This window comes from Protopterus annectens, chromosome 10.part0, assembly GCF_019279795.1.
Source record: "Protopterus annectens isolate FY-2018-M chromosome 10.part0, PAN1.0, whole genome shotgun sequence".
Classification (NCBI taxonomy): domain Eukaryota; kingdom Metazoa; phylum Chordata; order Ceratodontiformes; family Protopteridae; genus Protopterus; species Protopterus annectens.
Window position 1 is genome coordinate 406,687,002 of NC_056744.1, and position 16,069 is coordinate 406,703,070.

Here is a 16,069-nt window from a genome sequence, read left to right on the forward strand (position 1 = left end):
TACAGAAGTCCCCGGGGCCAAACTTGGACTAGCGTCCCTGCTGGGTTGGCCTGGTAAAGGGAATAGAGTGAAGTACTCTCTGCACTTGCTGTTTTGGGGAGTAGCAAAAGATCGCAGCAAGGCTGACCCCACTTGAGAAATATCTCTCTCACTACAGAGTCTTTCAGAGACCACTCGTGAGGCATGAGAATAGCTCTGCTCAACTTGTCCGCAATGTGATTGGACTTCCGGAATGTGCGTTGCTATCAGAAAACGCTGAGAAGAAATCGCCCATTGCCACAGTCTGAGTGCTTCTCGACACAGGGGGTATGATCTGGTTCCGCCTTGTTTGTTGATGTACCACACTACAGACATATTGTCTGTCTGGATTGCAATCGTTCCCAAGGGAAGAGAGTCTTGAAGGGCTTGCAACGCTAAAAGCACTGCTCTCATCTCCAGAACATTTATGTGCAAGTGGCATTCGTTTGGTTGCCATGTGCCCTGGACTGTCCTGCCCTGATAATGCCCCCCCCCACCCGATCAGGGAGGCATCCATTGTCAGAGTAGCAACCGGAGGAGGTGGAACAAAAGGTCTCCCCAACAGGAGCTGGGGGGAAGACATCCACCACATGAGATGCTTTTTGCAAGCTTGCGTGATCATAATGGTGTGAGACATTGGAAGTTCCTGGTATGACCATTGAGAAAAGAGCATCCACTGAAGGATCCGCATGTGGTATCTGGCCAATGGGAGGAGAGGTATGGCCGCTGCCATGATTCCCAACACCTTTAGAACTAACCTGGCCTTGGCTCTGTTGTTGTTGAGAAGAAGTGACACCAATCTTTGAATGTCTGATATCCTTTGGTTCGTTAGTGTTGCAGACATGTTTACAGTATCTAAATTTGCCTATGTAGGTAATAGTACGACAAGGCGACAAAACAGACTTTTCAATTTATTGAGATACCCAGTTCTTGACAGATGCGAAAAGTGTAATCTCTGGCCATCAAAGGAGATGCTTGGTGGGAGCTGTGAGGAGCCAGTCGTCCAAATATGGAAACACCTGGAATCCTTGTCGTCTCAGGTGAGAAGCTACCACTGCCATGCATTTGGTAAACACCGGGGGCAGTTGTGAGACCAAAGGGCAGGGCCCGAATTGAAAATGACTGGTTCCCAGCCTGAAGCGGAGGAATCTTCTGGAGCGCCTGTTCATTTTATGTGATAGTACAGCGTCCTGAAGGTCTATAGAGCACATCCAGTTTCCTTTTCCCAACAGGGGAAGAATGGATTGCAGCGTGACCATCCGAAATCTTGTTTTCTTGACCGATCTGTTCAAGATACTGAGATCCAAAATTGGTCTCCAGTCCCCTGTTTTCTTTGGAACTAAAAAGAACCTTGAGTAGATTCCGGATCCTAGTTGGTCTGCTGGCACTGGCTGAATAGCTCTTTTGCAAGCAGTTTTGAAATTTCCAAAGCTGCTATATCCCTTTGAGCGGGTGGAACATCTGGAAGGGATTTTTGACCGACTTGGAAAGCGAAGAAAGGGAATAGAATAACCTTCGAAATGATGGACTGTACCCATTTGTCTTTTGTCAAGGATAGCCAGGCTTCTGGGTACAGTGACAATCTTCCCCCGACTGCCTCCGAAGATGGGCAGCCGGGCAACACCTCAGGGATGCTGAAAGGGCTTATCGGAAGGCGTTTCTCGATTGCCCTGGTTCTGCGGACCCCTCTGCCTCTAGGGCGGCGTCTACCATTGTTGTTCCCCTCTGCCTCTGGCGGGGAACCGACTCTGTGCGTCAGGCGAAGTCCCTTGAGATTGTTTACGGAACCACATCTTTCCCCCCTTCTGACCCTTGGGGTAAGGCCTCGAAGGAGTGGAAAACGGACTCCGACGGCAGAAAGGGTCTTGCCATCCGTCTCGCACCTAGTCAGGGTTTCTTTCACTTGTGGACCAAAGAGATGATCCATCAAAGGGAGTTTGTGAAAGACGTCTTGAAAGGTTCCGCAAAACTGCATAGCCGCATCCAGGCGTGCCTACGTAAGGCTACCCCTGTTCCTGCGGCTCTGCTCGCTCCATCGGCCGCATAAGAGAGGAGGCGCATGGAGGAGTTGGAAATAGAATTAAGGATAGCCAGCTGCGTGTTCATTTTTCCTTGGAAACCCGCAGCTGTAGGGTCCTTAAGCATTTCACTCGCTTCTTTGATCAAGTCCCTTTGAAGACGAGTGAAATGGCACAGGTAATTCAGCGAACGCATAGTAAATGTCGCTGAGGAGAACATCCGCTTCCCGTACCTATCCATGGACCTAGATTCCTTGTTAGGTGGATGGACAGGCACTGAAGGATCAGCCAGTTCCTTCTTTGTGGCGGCAGCTACCACCATAGCATCCACAGAGACTCCTTTTGATAAAAATTCCTTGTCTGCTGGAGCTGTGATGAATTTGGAGGGTCTCCTGGGAGTGGGGTCCACTGAATCAGGAGCCGTCCATGCCTTTGTAGCAACCACCTGCATGAGGGGGTGAAGGGGGACACCCAGGAGGTGGAAGGACGAGAGCCAAACGCCTCAAGATACACAGATTCGTCCTCCGAAGGGTTGAGGGCCGGCCAATTTCCCCTCTGTTTAAGGATCTCCAGAATATCTGCAAATGAGACATCTTCAGAAGGGGAACGGGGGGAACCCTCAGAATCATCCAGATCTGTGTCGGACGTGATAGACTCAGGTGAGTCAATGTGCTTCCTCTTGCACTTCCTCTTCCGAGGGGCTCTTCTGCCAAATCAGGAGAGGCCTCGAAGAGGATGAAATCCCACAGGGGCTCCTGAGGAGTTGGCTCTCTGCGGTCCGGGATGAGGGAGTGAGTCGACTTACCCTGAGGCAGCATAGAGGGAGGGGCTGACGGAGCAGACTGTGGAGTAGAGCCAGGCTCTAACACACTCCGCATGACCTCGAAAGCACCCCTGTCAGGCAGAGCCAGAGGTCCCCGCTCCGAGGAGCTAAAGACCCCTCGGCACCGACAGTGATGGCTCCGAGGTCGATGTCGGAGCTGAACTGACCAGCGCCGAAGCACGGAGAGGGAGAGGGGGTCGGACAAGGGTCCGATGCCACTCACCCCCTCGGAGCCGACGAGGGAAGTCCGGCGCCGAGATTCCTCCATGGAAGAAAACGGAGCCGACGGCGGAGCCGAAGACAATTGTCTCGGCTCCGAGGTGACCACAGTCTCGGTTCCGACACGACCCGGCTCCGAGCTCAAGAGAGTCGAAGGAGGAAGGAGTTGATGGACCGGGACAGGCACCGACTGATGAGTCGGGCTCTGAAGCATCTGGGCCAGTGCCTCAGACTTGAGTAGTCGACTCACCACCCTCTGAAGGTCATGATCAGACAACCTTGATGACCTAGAGGAATGAGACCTTTGGCTCCGTTCAGACAGCAGGGGAGATCCTGGAGCCGAATGAACGGAGCCAAAGGTGACCTAGACCTCTTTCTGGTTGTCGGCTCCGAAGGTCTTGTCGGAGCCGACACGGGTACCTCGATAACCTCGGCTCCGGCCGGAGCCGAGGGAGCCACAGAAACTGTGGACTGAGTCTTATCGGCTCCAGCCGGAGCCGATAAAGGCAAAGGTTGAACAACCTGAGGTCTCGGCTCAGAAGCCGGAGCCGAAGACCTCGATGCCTTGGAGGGCTTCCCTGTTGAGACAGACAGGGAATCCTCAGGCTTCAACAAGCCTCTCAATATGAGCTTGTTTTTCCTTTCCTGCAGGACCCTGGGGCTGAAGCCATGGCAGACAGCACAGGAGTCCTGCAGGTGCAAAGGCCCCAGACAATAGACACAAGAAGTGTGAGCGTCTGTCAGAGACATTTTCTGACAGCACGCATCACACTTCTTGAATCGAGACCTTTGCTTCTTTAGACATAGCCTAACTGGTGAACACAAACACACACTCAAACACACCAGTTATACCCTGTCAAAATAAAAACTATATTAAAAATATAGTAAGATTAAGTACAACAAACAGTAGTACACTACACAAACACTCCCTAGGGAAGGGAAGGCCAAAGGCCCAAGGGAAGAACTAAAAGTTCTTTTGACAAGAAACGGGAAGAAAATAGGTTCGGGGATAGAGTTTAATAAACTACACTAATTTAGGAATAATTAAACTAAAAAAGGGGAAACAAGAGTAACTTTTTATAGAAAAGCTAAAACTTACCAGGAACCGGTAGAAAAACCAACCTCGAAGCTGTAGCAGCAAACGAGATCTGAGGTAACTCTCGCCTAGCATTGTGGGATATAAGGGGAGCCTCGAGCCGGTGGAACCAACTCTCGAGCTTTAGAGTGGCCGAGTCGGAGCCGAGGTCGGCTCCGAACCCATCCAGCAAGAATGAAGGCGAGATAGACAACTTAACATCTGAAGCTTTTACATGTGTAGCCTGGACTGAATTATTCGCAATATGGTGAATGCCATGAATACCAGAGCACCCAAGGTACTCGCTTTTCTGTGGTTTGTTTCTAATTTGCAAGGTGAAGGACACAAACCTGTGGCAGACAAAGTAGTTAACACTTCACACTTCCTTCAGTCCACAGAAGGGACCAACTCCCCTGCATCAAAACTATCTGCCCCCCTCAGACTGTTGCTTCATTTTAAAGGTCTTTTCCATTTGTATTGCTCTGCAGCAGAATTCTTACAGAAACAGTGTCACTGCTTTGTGAAATTTGAAGTTTTAGCACAGGAGGGCTTTAACATGTCCAGAAGCTGTGAATATCACTTCTGGGGCTCTTTTACTACCCTTTAGGAAAGTATCCATAAGTCCTCAACTATCACTAGAGAGCAGGTATTCTAGGCGTTCTCCAAGGCCAAGAGCACTGCATCAATGTATCCTGATAATATTCTAGGATGCCTCTAATAGCATCCCACATACCAGGGGAATTATCAACCCACAAGTCTGACTCGCTTGATATGCAAGGCTATGGAAAGAATAAGCACGGATATCCTACATGATGACACGGGTAACAAACATTGTAGGGGAAGAACTGCTGAGCAGCTGCCAAACAGAATTCACCATACTTCTCTAAACTGCCTCCCTCTAATTATTGGAAAGAATCAGATTGCGATCACTTTCTGGAGTTTGGCTGGGTTATGATACTGAAAAATCTTGCCATCTGCTTCAAAAACAGTTAAGATAACCATGCAGAAACACAGAAGCCGTGGGGGGGGGGGGGGTGTGTGTGCGCAGACAAGGCTGCATTTCTTTGCGACCATAACCCTCATCTTTAAACAGGACTGTGATTTTTATAACCACTATAAAATCATTTGGTCTGAAAGTGGAGAGGAAAACCCTGGGGATTAAAGCAGGGGCAGCCCTCCCACCAAAAAAGAAATTGATTCAGAAAGTCAATTTATTTTTAAATTAAAAACAGCAGTCAACTTTTCAACTTACTGTTTTCTTCCAGGTACTCAAACTCCACATATGAGGTTCCAAATCAGCTTAATCCACTTGCCTTGACTTTATAAAACAGTCCAGTATTAGGCTTATTCTACCAATTCACATGTCTGCTACAGAAACCTCGCTCAACATGCATGTCACAAAACTGCTTCAACAGGCAGAGAGGAGCCCGTCCTATTGGTTCAGGCTGCCTTAGGTGAATGAGACAGCCTGAGAATGAAGTACTGAAAATGTATAAAGAAACCGATGCAGGAATGCAGAGGTATGGCGTACGTGCTGGAGTTTTCTTCCTCTTAGAGGCACTCTGCCTGTTACTGCCAGTGGTACTGGTGGTCAGGCGGTATGGAGGCAAGTGTGTGTGTGTGTGTGTGTGTGTGTGTGTGTGTGTGTGGTGTGAGTCTGCAATGAGTTGCACTCTGACAGCAGTAAGCTGAGAAGATAAAATCCTGTGCGACAGATATTTATATCCTTATTCACTCATTTGATTACAATGAAACATTTAAGATATACATTCACATAAGTGGCTGCAAATGATGATCATATCTATGCTATGTGCGTGCACTCGTGTAGGTTAAAGTAAAATATGGTATTCAATTATTTTTTTTTTTAAATTCTGATATTTGAAGTATATACAATCCATAAAATTGTCCTGCTGAGTACAGGGGCTGCCTCTGGATGAAAGTGACTGACACTGTTGGCATTTGTTCAAGTTAAGCAGGCACACTGACTTTGCAAAAGTAGTGTGCACATTTGTGTAAAGGTGAATGGAATACTTTGAAGTGTTTTTGACACAATCCGTGTGGTGTGCACAATCAAAACGGCTGCGACCGAGGATGATGGGGACAGAGTGATGAAAATGACCGTGTGGTGAAGGGATTGCTATGCATCTAAAAGAAGAAAGCTTGCAATATTTTTCCCACTTTTCATCACAATGTAACACCAGCACTGTATTCAACAAGTGGCTGTCTGTGGTGGTCTTTCGGGGATGTATACAATAGCAACTGATCACCAGGAGAGCAGCACTGTCATCGACTATCACCAGGAGAGCAGCACCATCATCGATGATCACCAGGAGAGCAGCACTGTCATCAATGATCACCAGGAGATAGCAGTACTGTCATCTAATAGCATTTGGTTCTCAGCTTGTTGTTTTAGCTCTCACACTTTCTGTGTGCAGTTGGAATGTACTTGTCTTTGTGAACACAATCCAATACCTGTGGTGTGTACAAAGTGGCTGCAACTGAGGATGATGGGGACACAGTGATGAAAATAACCGTGTGGTAAAGGGATTGCTATGCATCTAAAAGAAGAAAGCTTGCAATATTTTTCACACTTTTCATCACAATATAACAGCACTGTATTCAACAAGTGGCTGTCTGTGGTGGCCTTTCCAGGATGTATGCGATAGCAACTGATCGCCAGGAGAGCAGCACCGTGGTCGGTGACCGCCAGGAGAGCAGCACCGTGGTCGGTGACCGCCAGGAGAGCAGCACCGTGGTCGGTGACCGCCAGGAGAGCAGCACCGTGGTCGGTGACCGCCAGGAGAGCAGCACCGTGGTCGGTGACCGCCAGGAGAGCAGCACCGTGGTCGGTGACCGCCAGGAGAGCAGCACCGTGGTCGGTGACCGCCAGGAGAGCAGCACCGTGGTCGGTGACCGCCAGGAGAGCAGCACCGTGGTCGGTGACCGCCAGGAGAGCAGCACCGTGGTCGGTGACCGCCAGGAGAGCAGCACCGTGGTCGGTGACCGCCAGGAGAGCAGCACCGTGGTCGGTGACCGCCAGGAGAGCAGCACCGTGGTCGGTGACCGCCAGGAGAGCAGCACCGTGGTCGGTGACCGCCAGGAGAGCAGCACCGTGGTCGGTGACCGCCAGGAGAGCAGCACCGTGGTCGGTGACCGCCAGGAGAGCAGCACCGTGGTCGGTGACCGCCAGGAGAGCAGCACCGTGGTCGGTGACCGCCAGGAGAGCAGCACCGTGGTCGGTGATCACCAGGAGAGCAGCACCGTCGTCTGTGATCACCAGGAGAGCAGCACCGTCGTCTGTGATCACCAGGAGAGCAGTACTGTCATCTAACAGCATTTGGTTCTCAGCTTGCGTTTTTAGCTCTCACACGTTCTGTATGCAGTTGGAATGTACTTGTCTTTGTGGCAATTTTTTTTAATCTGTGTGCTTTGTTTTCCTTTACCAGATCTTCAAGTTGTAGAACATCTGCATCCAGACATTTGTGTGTTTACCTCCATTCCCATTTAGCTTTTTTTTTTTGGGGGGGGGGATAGTACACATAAGGTAACTTATTTTTTAGACTGATAGAAAGACGGGCACTATTCCCACACAGAATTTATACATTTTTACAAGCATTTGTCCCAGTTATTCCTGTTAACCTCTTAGTGCAAGAATTCTGGACGGAGCCAAAAAAGAATACGGGAACAAATGCCCAAAATATATTTTAAATACTGCTCTTATAAACATACAAATTTGCTAGAACAACAGATTTTTGCATCATCATGCATTTATCTGAAGGATATGAAGTCTAAAATTCAAATGTCCATTATTTAGTACATTCAATACTCAATGATTTGCCAGAAAGCCAAAAATGTTATGAGGAACAGATGAGAGTATTCAAAAATCTGGACAGTCTAAAAGTCTGGACAGCTGAGAGAAATGGCCTTGTCAGTTTCTGGGGAATTACTGTAACGCTACCTTTGAACACTAAGCTTTAAGAACAAATTGATTTTCTTTAAGAAAAAATAAAGAATAGATGTGTAAGAACTTACCATAACCTTAGATGCCCCTCTCTTCCATGTTGCAGTGTTCATTACATTAGGGAGGTTGCTGCCTGCAGTGCCGACATCCGGCCAGTATACTAAAGGCTTTGGTCCAGGAGGGTACGTGTGACGTCTTCTGTCAGAGCCATAAACCGACGTAGGGTATAAAAGTGACATCTGCCCGTACCCTCTTCAGAATGGACTGCTGCATACAGTAGTATTCCTGGATGTTTAAGGAGGGTCAGAATTGGGAGACCCCTGAGACTCGCATGTAGACTACATCATATGGTATTTGGTAGGCTGTGAATAGTGGAGAAGTTAAGGTAGTGTGGGACTATGTCCCCACAGGTAAATAAAGGTATAGTAGGTAGGTCAAGAAGAGGATGCAGGAGGGAGTGACTGAACACTGCAACATAGAAGAGAAGGACATCTAAGGTTATGATAAGTTCTTAACACAACTATTCTATGTGCTTCTATCCTCATGTTGCAGTATTCATTATAGTAGGGAGAGTACCAAAGCTTTTAGGTATTAGCCTGGGTGGAGGACTGGGGTCCCTGGTCAATGAGGCCCTGAAGACTAGATCTGGCAAACCCAGCTCTAGCTCTGGAGGCTACGTCCAGTTTGTAATGTTTGGTAAAGGTGTGAACTGAAGCCCAAGTAGCAGCTTCTAAAATTGAGGCGAAATCAACCCCTTTGAAAAAGGCAGCTGAGGCAGCAGCATCCCTGGTTGAGTGTGGCTTGTCCGGGTAGGTTTTTCTGTGATAGGAATAGCATATGCCAATGGACTTGGAGATCCATGAAGAAATGGTCTGTTTGGAGACTGCCTTCCCTAGGGCCCTAGGGTGGAAGGAGATGAATAACTGGTCAGACTTTCTAATAGGTTTGATTTTGTCTATGTAGTACCTCAGTTGCCTGTGGACATCCAGGGAATGAAGAGTCCTCTCTGAGGGATTTTTAGGGTGAGGGGAAAAAAAACAGAAGGTTAATGGTCTGGTTTAATGAAAGTTCATTAACCACCTTCGGCATGAAGGAGGGGGTAGTCCTGAAGGCAACTCAATAAGGTAAGGCGGGACAGCCATAAGAGCTTGTATCTCTGGAAGTAAGGGCCACTAGCAGAACTGTTTTAAGGGTGCACAATTTTAGAGATACCGAATATGCTGGTTCAAAAGGTGGCAATGTAAGTTTTTCTAAGACAAAGGTGAAGTCCCAGGGGGGTATAGGCTTATGGGGTGGTATCTAATAACATGTATCCCTTTTAAGAAAAGCTTAACCTCCAATCTAGAGGCCAGAGGTGGTAATGTGGGCAGATGAGCAGAGATGGCAGATAAATGGACTTTAACTGAATAAGTTAGTCCTGCGCGAAGCAGCTCACACAAATAGGAAAGGACCAAGGGAAAAGGAATAATCAGAGGGTCCAGGTTTGTCCTTTGACACCAGCTGGAGAATCTCTTCCATTTAGATACATAATAGTTTTCTGGCCTCCTGCAGAACATTGAGTACATTCTCTAAGTACAGGTGTCTGAAGGGGATTAGAATACTATTACCAATAAGGTCATTTTTATATTGTTCACCTGAGGGTATAGTAGGGATCCCCTGACCTGTGTGAGCAAGTCTATTCGGTGGGGTAACCTGTGATGATTGCCCTTGGCTAATAGATGAAGAAGGGGAAACCAATGTTGTCTTGGCCAATAGGGAGTTACAAGCAGGATTTTGGATTTGTCCCTCTGTATTTTCAGGACTACTTTCTAAATCAGTGTGAAGGGTGGGAAGGCATAAAGATACATTCCCTCCCAAGGGATGGAGAAGGTGTCCACTTTCCCAGCTTGTAGAAGTGGCTCCCTTGTGCAAAACCTGGGCATCTGGTTTCTGGAGGAGGAAAAAAGATCTACTTAAGGAATACCAAACACTAAACACGAACTAGGTCCCAATAAGCAACAAAAAAGTGTTTGCAGAAGCACCAAAGCCCAATGAACTTCTTCTTTAAAACTCTTGTAATGGAATAAAATACCTCTCCGTTGAAAGCAAAACGATCCTTTATTGTGAACCAACAAATAGAAATGCACGACAAGTTAATCACTTCTTAGTAGTAAAATCCAAAGAAAAACAAAAGTAAATCAAGCGCTTTCACCCGTTCCTATGACGGGCTTTTTCAAGATAAACTACCTAAAGTTCTTTGTGTGCTTAAATACAGTATTAATAAAACAATTAGTCAATTAAAACAATTGTAACAATCCAATTAAGTCATTTGCTGAACAGAACTTCATTTCTGTTTAAAGAAGAATCACATTTAAAAATATTTAATTCCAATACATTTTCGTCAGGAAGTTGTTTAAAGTACTTTCATCATATTGATTTCTGTGCACTGTTATTTATACGTATGAATTGTTCATATCATGTGAAAAAATATGCAAAAACTAACATCTATTTTTTCAGTTACTGTGAAGGCTCTTCTGCACTTGCTTGTGCTTTTATAAAAGGTTTTGTTGTGTGAGCAACTCCGCTGCCATGCTATCCACAGCGGACATAGTTGAGCCGAAAAAAATAAATAATAAGTTTTGTGCAGATCAAGGAACAATTAGTCTTTCTTTTGCAATCCCCTTGTGTTATTTCCCATTATTACAAATACTCTGTTAATAAACTGAGTACAACCAGTACTTTCTAAATCAGTGTGAAGGGTGGGAAGGCATAAAGATACATTCCCTCCCAAGGGATGGAGAAGGTGTCCACTTTCCCAGCTTGTAGAAGTGGCTCCCTTGTGCAAAACCTGGGCATCTGGTTTCTGGAGGAGGCAAAAAGATCTACTTAAGGAATACCCCAACTGTGGATAAGATCTAGGAATACCTCTCTGTGAAGCATCCATTCATGAGAGGGAGCTGAAGTTCTGCTGAGTGAGTCTTCCATAACCTTCTATGTAGAAGGAATGTACACTGCTACCATATGAATCTGGAGTGATGATGCTAGGGTCCAGATCTGGGCTGGCTAGGCTGCAAAGAGGGTAGGATCTTGTCCCTCCCTGTTATGTACCATAGGACAGTCATATTGTCCATGATCACTTTCAGGGTTCCTGGGCATAGAGCGGACTTGAAAGTTTGTACGGCTAGGAGTACCACCCTAATTTCCTTTATGTTGATATGGTCCTTTTGTCTTAGTGTGGACCATTTTCCCTGCATGGTGAATTGCTTCTGGTTGTATGGTAGTACTGCCATCCCAACGTATGTCAGATGTATCTGTGGAGACTTGTTACAGGGGGGCTGGAACCCGTAAAGGGGTTCCCTGGTTGAGGTGGATGGCAGAGATCCACCACTGAAGTTGCTTCTTCAGGCACTGAAGTAGTGTGTGGGGAGGGGGGGGGGTGTTGATGCCATACGTTTTTCAGAACCCACTGGATTTTTCTCATGTGGAGCCTTGGCATGGGAGACATGGTTATTAGGGAAGCCATGTGGCCTAACATCCTTAGGAACTCCATGCTGGCAAGGAGATGAGGGTGATAAGTTTGCTGAAGTATAGGCAAAGTTCCAGGATTCTTTGGTCTGGAATGAAAGCCTTCACTTTGTCTGCCCTGATCCTGCATCCCAAGAAAAACAGGTCTTGAGTGGGGTCCCTAAGAGTCTTAGGGTGTAGATCACCTGTTGTAAGTGGTGTAGAAGAACTTGGCTGTCCTAATGGAGAACAAGCAGGTCATCTAGGTATGGGTATATTTGTATATCCTGCGATCTGCAATGAGCAATGAAGGGTGCCAGACACTTTGTGAACACTCGAGGAGCAGTGGACAGTCCAAAGGGCAATGCAGAGAACTGAAAATGCCAGGAACCTACTGCAAAGTTTAGGAATTTCCTGCAATCTGAGTATATAGGAATGTGGAGGTAGGCATCCTTCAGGTCCAGGGCTACCATGAAAGTCTGTTTTGGTATGAGTGGTAGGAGCAAGGGTAAGGAAATCATTTTGAAACTGGATATCTTCAGGAACAGGTTTAGGAAAGATAAGTCCAGAACTGGCGTCCATGGGCCATCCTTCCTTGGTACCAGAAACATTCTGGAGTAAAAACCTTTGTTTCTTTGCAAGGAATGTAGGTGCTCTATGGTGCCCTAGGCAAGCAGTTGTTGGATGATGGGTGGGAAAATGTGAACTTGGTTTGCTAGAGGTTGTGGAATTCCCTGAAGGGGGGGGGGGGGTAACATCCACCAAGTCATGAAATATCCCCTCTGGATGATCAAGAGGACCCAATTTTCGGAAGTGATTTTCCGCCAGGAGGGTAGGGAGAGAGCGAGTCGAAGGGACAGAGGGGTGTTTGGGCTTAGTACTTTTGAATCACAGTGGAGGTGGTCTGGTTTGGTCAGACTGGCTCCAAAAGGGGGTGGTAGTAGGGGGTGTAAGGAAACCTGGGAGTAGATTTTTTCCTAGGCTGCCTACATCCCTTCAACTGAGGAGCAGGGTGAGAGGACTGCCTCCTGACAAAAAGCTCTCTGTGGGTAGTTTCTGTGATATCTGGGGATAGGCGACACCAGCAAATGTTTGAGGCTCTGAAGTTCCTTTCCCTTTTCTTGGGGGGATTTTAGTAGTTCTGCTAAAGTCTGTCGAAATAGGGCTTTACTATCCAGTGGGGGCATCAAGCAGTTTAGTTTGCACATCTATATGAAGTGGTTGAAGTCTCACCCAGGAATATCGCCTCAGCACCGAACCTGATGCAGCAGACTTTGAAGCTTTCACAGCATCATAACTGCACTTAGAGTGTCTAGTCACATGATATGCTGTGGAAAGTAGGGCGTTAAGTTGGGATTTTATAGATGAATCAGGGACTTCAGATAGGATGCTAGAAGCCTTAGAAATGGTGTCCAAGACATACCTAGCCATGTGGGTTTGGTAGCTGAGAGCTCTTATAGCCAGAGTAGAGGAGGTATACACCTTCCTCCCTAGTCTGTCCAACTTGCTGTCATTATCTGTAGAAGAGAGAGCAGCAGAAGGCAATTGTCTGGATATTTTATCAGCAGAGATTGCAATAACTGCTGGATCTGCTGGAGGGTTTTTAAAAAGGAATTGGGTATCCAGAGGGACCTTGTAAAAATAGTCAGGAAGTTTAGAAGCTGGGGCCTGTGAATCTGGGACCTGAGAGGCAGCCAAGAAGGTATCTTGAAAAGCAGGTAGCAAAGGGGGCACAGCCGAAGGGGATGGTTATTCTATATGCAGCAGGTTAAAGTATCTTTTCTTGGTGTCAGAGACCTCTGAGGCATGCCACTTAAAATGTTCCCTCATGAGGGAAATGGTGTCTCCAAAGGTGAAGTCTTCACCAGGAGACTTGGGGGTGATGGGATCCTCTTACTTTGGAGTAATAAAATCCTTGGGAGAGTCTATTTGAGATCCATAGGCAAGTGATTCCTCATTTCTGATACCTCTAAAGGAGGTCCTGGAGAAATAGCAACTGGTGAATGTTGCATCTGTAAGGCCTGCAATGCCTTAAATAGACTTTGAGAGAAAACTTCCCATCCAGAAACCGGTTGAGGTTTAGGCTGTTTTAGTTTTTGTAGGGGCAGACGGTTGGGAGAGAGTAGTGGGCCAACATCTGGGTGGATGATCGTGTAAAAGCAGGACCTTCCGAATGACTGAGCCATGGCTCCCCTCCACCATCAGGATCTGATGGCTGATTAACTTCAGCGGACGTACTGAAAGTTTCTGCCATTACAGCTTCCATCGAGGTACCCAGGCCTGGTTGAGAAATGTAGGTCTGAAAAGATACTGGGCTTTCATCAGCCTCAAGAATCTCTCCAAAAGACTGAGGAGCAGTGTGGGAATCCGGTCTGATTTTCTTGGCCTTCTTCCATGGTGGCTCATCAGATGGGCCTACTCCACCTTACATACACAGCGCGAGACTCTAGAGCCCTGGATTTTCCAAGTAGTTTTAACGCTACCAGATGGCTGCATAGCATTTTAGGTACAAAGGATTTGCAAATGGGGCAGGACATATGGTCGTGGGCCTCACCTAAACAGAAAAAGCACTTATCATGGATGTCCTTGTGAGGAATTTGTCCCCCACAAGCACATTTCCCCTTTCTAGTTGACATGTGCATTTTAGCAATTAACAAGAGACAAGGAAAACCCAACAGGGTACATATCTGTAGCTGTTGACTGTAGTGGTAGTCAGAGAATTGGTGATCTGCTTCCCAAACTGGTGAACAGGAGTCCGATGTTCACTGCGGCAGACAAATTCTTTAGCGGGCACCTGCAGACGTCACTTTTATAACCTATGTCGGTTTTTGGCTCTAACAGATGACATCACATGTACTCTCCTGGACAAAGACTTTGGAATACCAGCTGGATGTTGGCACTGCAGGCAGCAACCTCCCTACTGTAATGAAAGCTTGCAACATGGGAATAGAAGGACATCAATGAATTTTTCTTTCTCATGATTTTTGTTCATATCACTAGATCAAATGACTGTAAAAAAAGTTCTGAAGATGTACTTCAGAGCATCCAGAGCCCTATGACATCTGCAGATATACCAGTCCAAAGACCTTCCACTTAAATAATTCCTCCAAACCTATCACAGTGGAGTCTTTGCTATTTAGGGTATGTCAAAAGAATGGGGAGAGGGAGCCAAAAAGTAAGACAACGTGTGAAAAAACAAGAAAGAATAACCTAGCCGGATTACATGGGGCCAGGATGGAAGGGACACAGGAGAAGAGCATTGGGGTGGTGCAGAGGGCACTAGTTGTAACAGGAGCACATGGAGTTATTTGTTTTGGCTCCACTTCATCCAAGTCTTTTCTCACTGACTACAAACATCCAAGGTGTACAGTGTCAGTAAAGTGGCAACAGTAAGGGGATACATATCATACTGATGCATTCTAAGGATGAAATTGAAAGGCCCTATTTGTTTGATCACAGGTAATAGTCACTGACACACTGTAACAGAGGCTCACTCGTGCAGTTGCTTCCTGCAACAGCCCCTTGCTCTGAAGTCACCAGCTTATGCATTCTCACACCATGAACTATAACACTACTGCTGTTAGGCTCCAAAAAAATGGGAGACAAAGAAACTGCAAATTCAATACAATTACACTAAGCGACACATTTTATAAAATTGTCATTTCCACACTGCAATTTAATATAATGAAGTTCTATCACAATAATTTTAAGAGAAGCTTTTCTGCAGGCTTAAGTTATTTTTTTATGACAATGAAATCCACGTCTTACATTAGATACTGCTCTTGTCTTGACACAATACAGGATAGAAAGCTACAGTACACGTGTGCCAACTCATTTTGTTGGCCTCTGCAAGACAACACTATGTCAAACCCTGCTGAGGACCCAAACAAGACTGAAAGCTGCCAAATGAATGCAGGTTAAAAAGTTTAAGCACTATTTTACACCTTATTTCTCTAAAAATACGAGTGTTGTAAATAACAAAATGATAATTTTTTTAACCTGGCCTCAAGACTAACCCTATAAACAGGTAACAGTGAGGAAATATTCAAATATTTTTTTAAAGCAATTTACTACGACAAGCGTGTAGAATTTTGCCTCAGCAGTCTTGCAACAGGTTAAAAGCAAAATAGAAGAAATTGAATGCACTTTATTACCCAACATTAGATTTTACTGGAGTAAAATTTTTGTGAAGAATGTCAGGGCTTGAAGGACATTCTTGCTCCTCCTGTCTCTTATTAAAAATGACTGGATGACAAACAGACCGCATACCACTTTGGCTTTAAATGATTAGCCTGATGAATCAATGCAGGCATACTTCCCACACAATAATATACAGCCGTGTGGTGGTCATCAGCAAGGGGGAGAGTGAACAAACAGAAAGAGAACCCATTAGAACCAGAAAGGAACTTAAGGTTCACAAAAAGAGCAATAAAGTGATTATATTGGTACACAGAATGACCTGACAAAATGGT

The 16,069-nt window shown here is 46.1% G+C and overlaps 1 protein-coding gene across 1 annotated transcript in view; it reads right to left on the bottom strand.

The window, feature by feature from the left end:
• Positions 1 to 16,069, bottom strand: part of TPR (translocated promoter region, nuclear basket protein) — a gene marked incomplete in the record, with an annotated part of 1,837,142 nt that overhangs the window by 762,999 nt on the left and 1,058,074 nt on the right.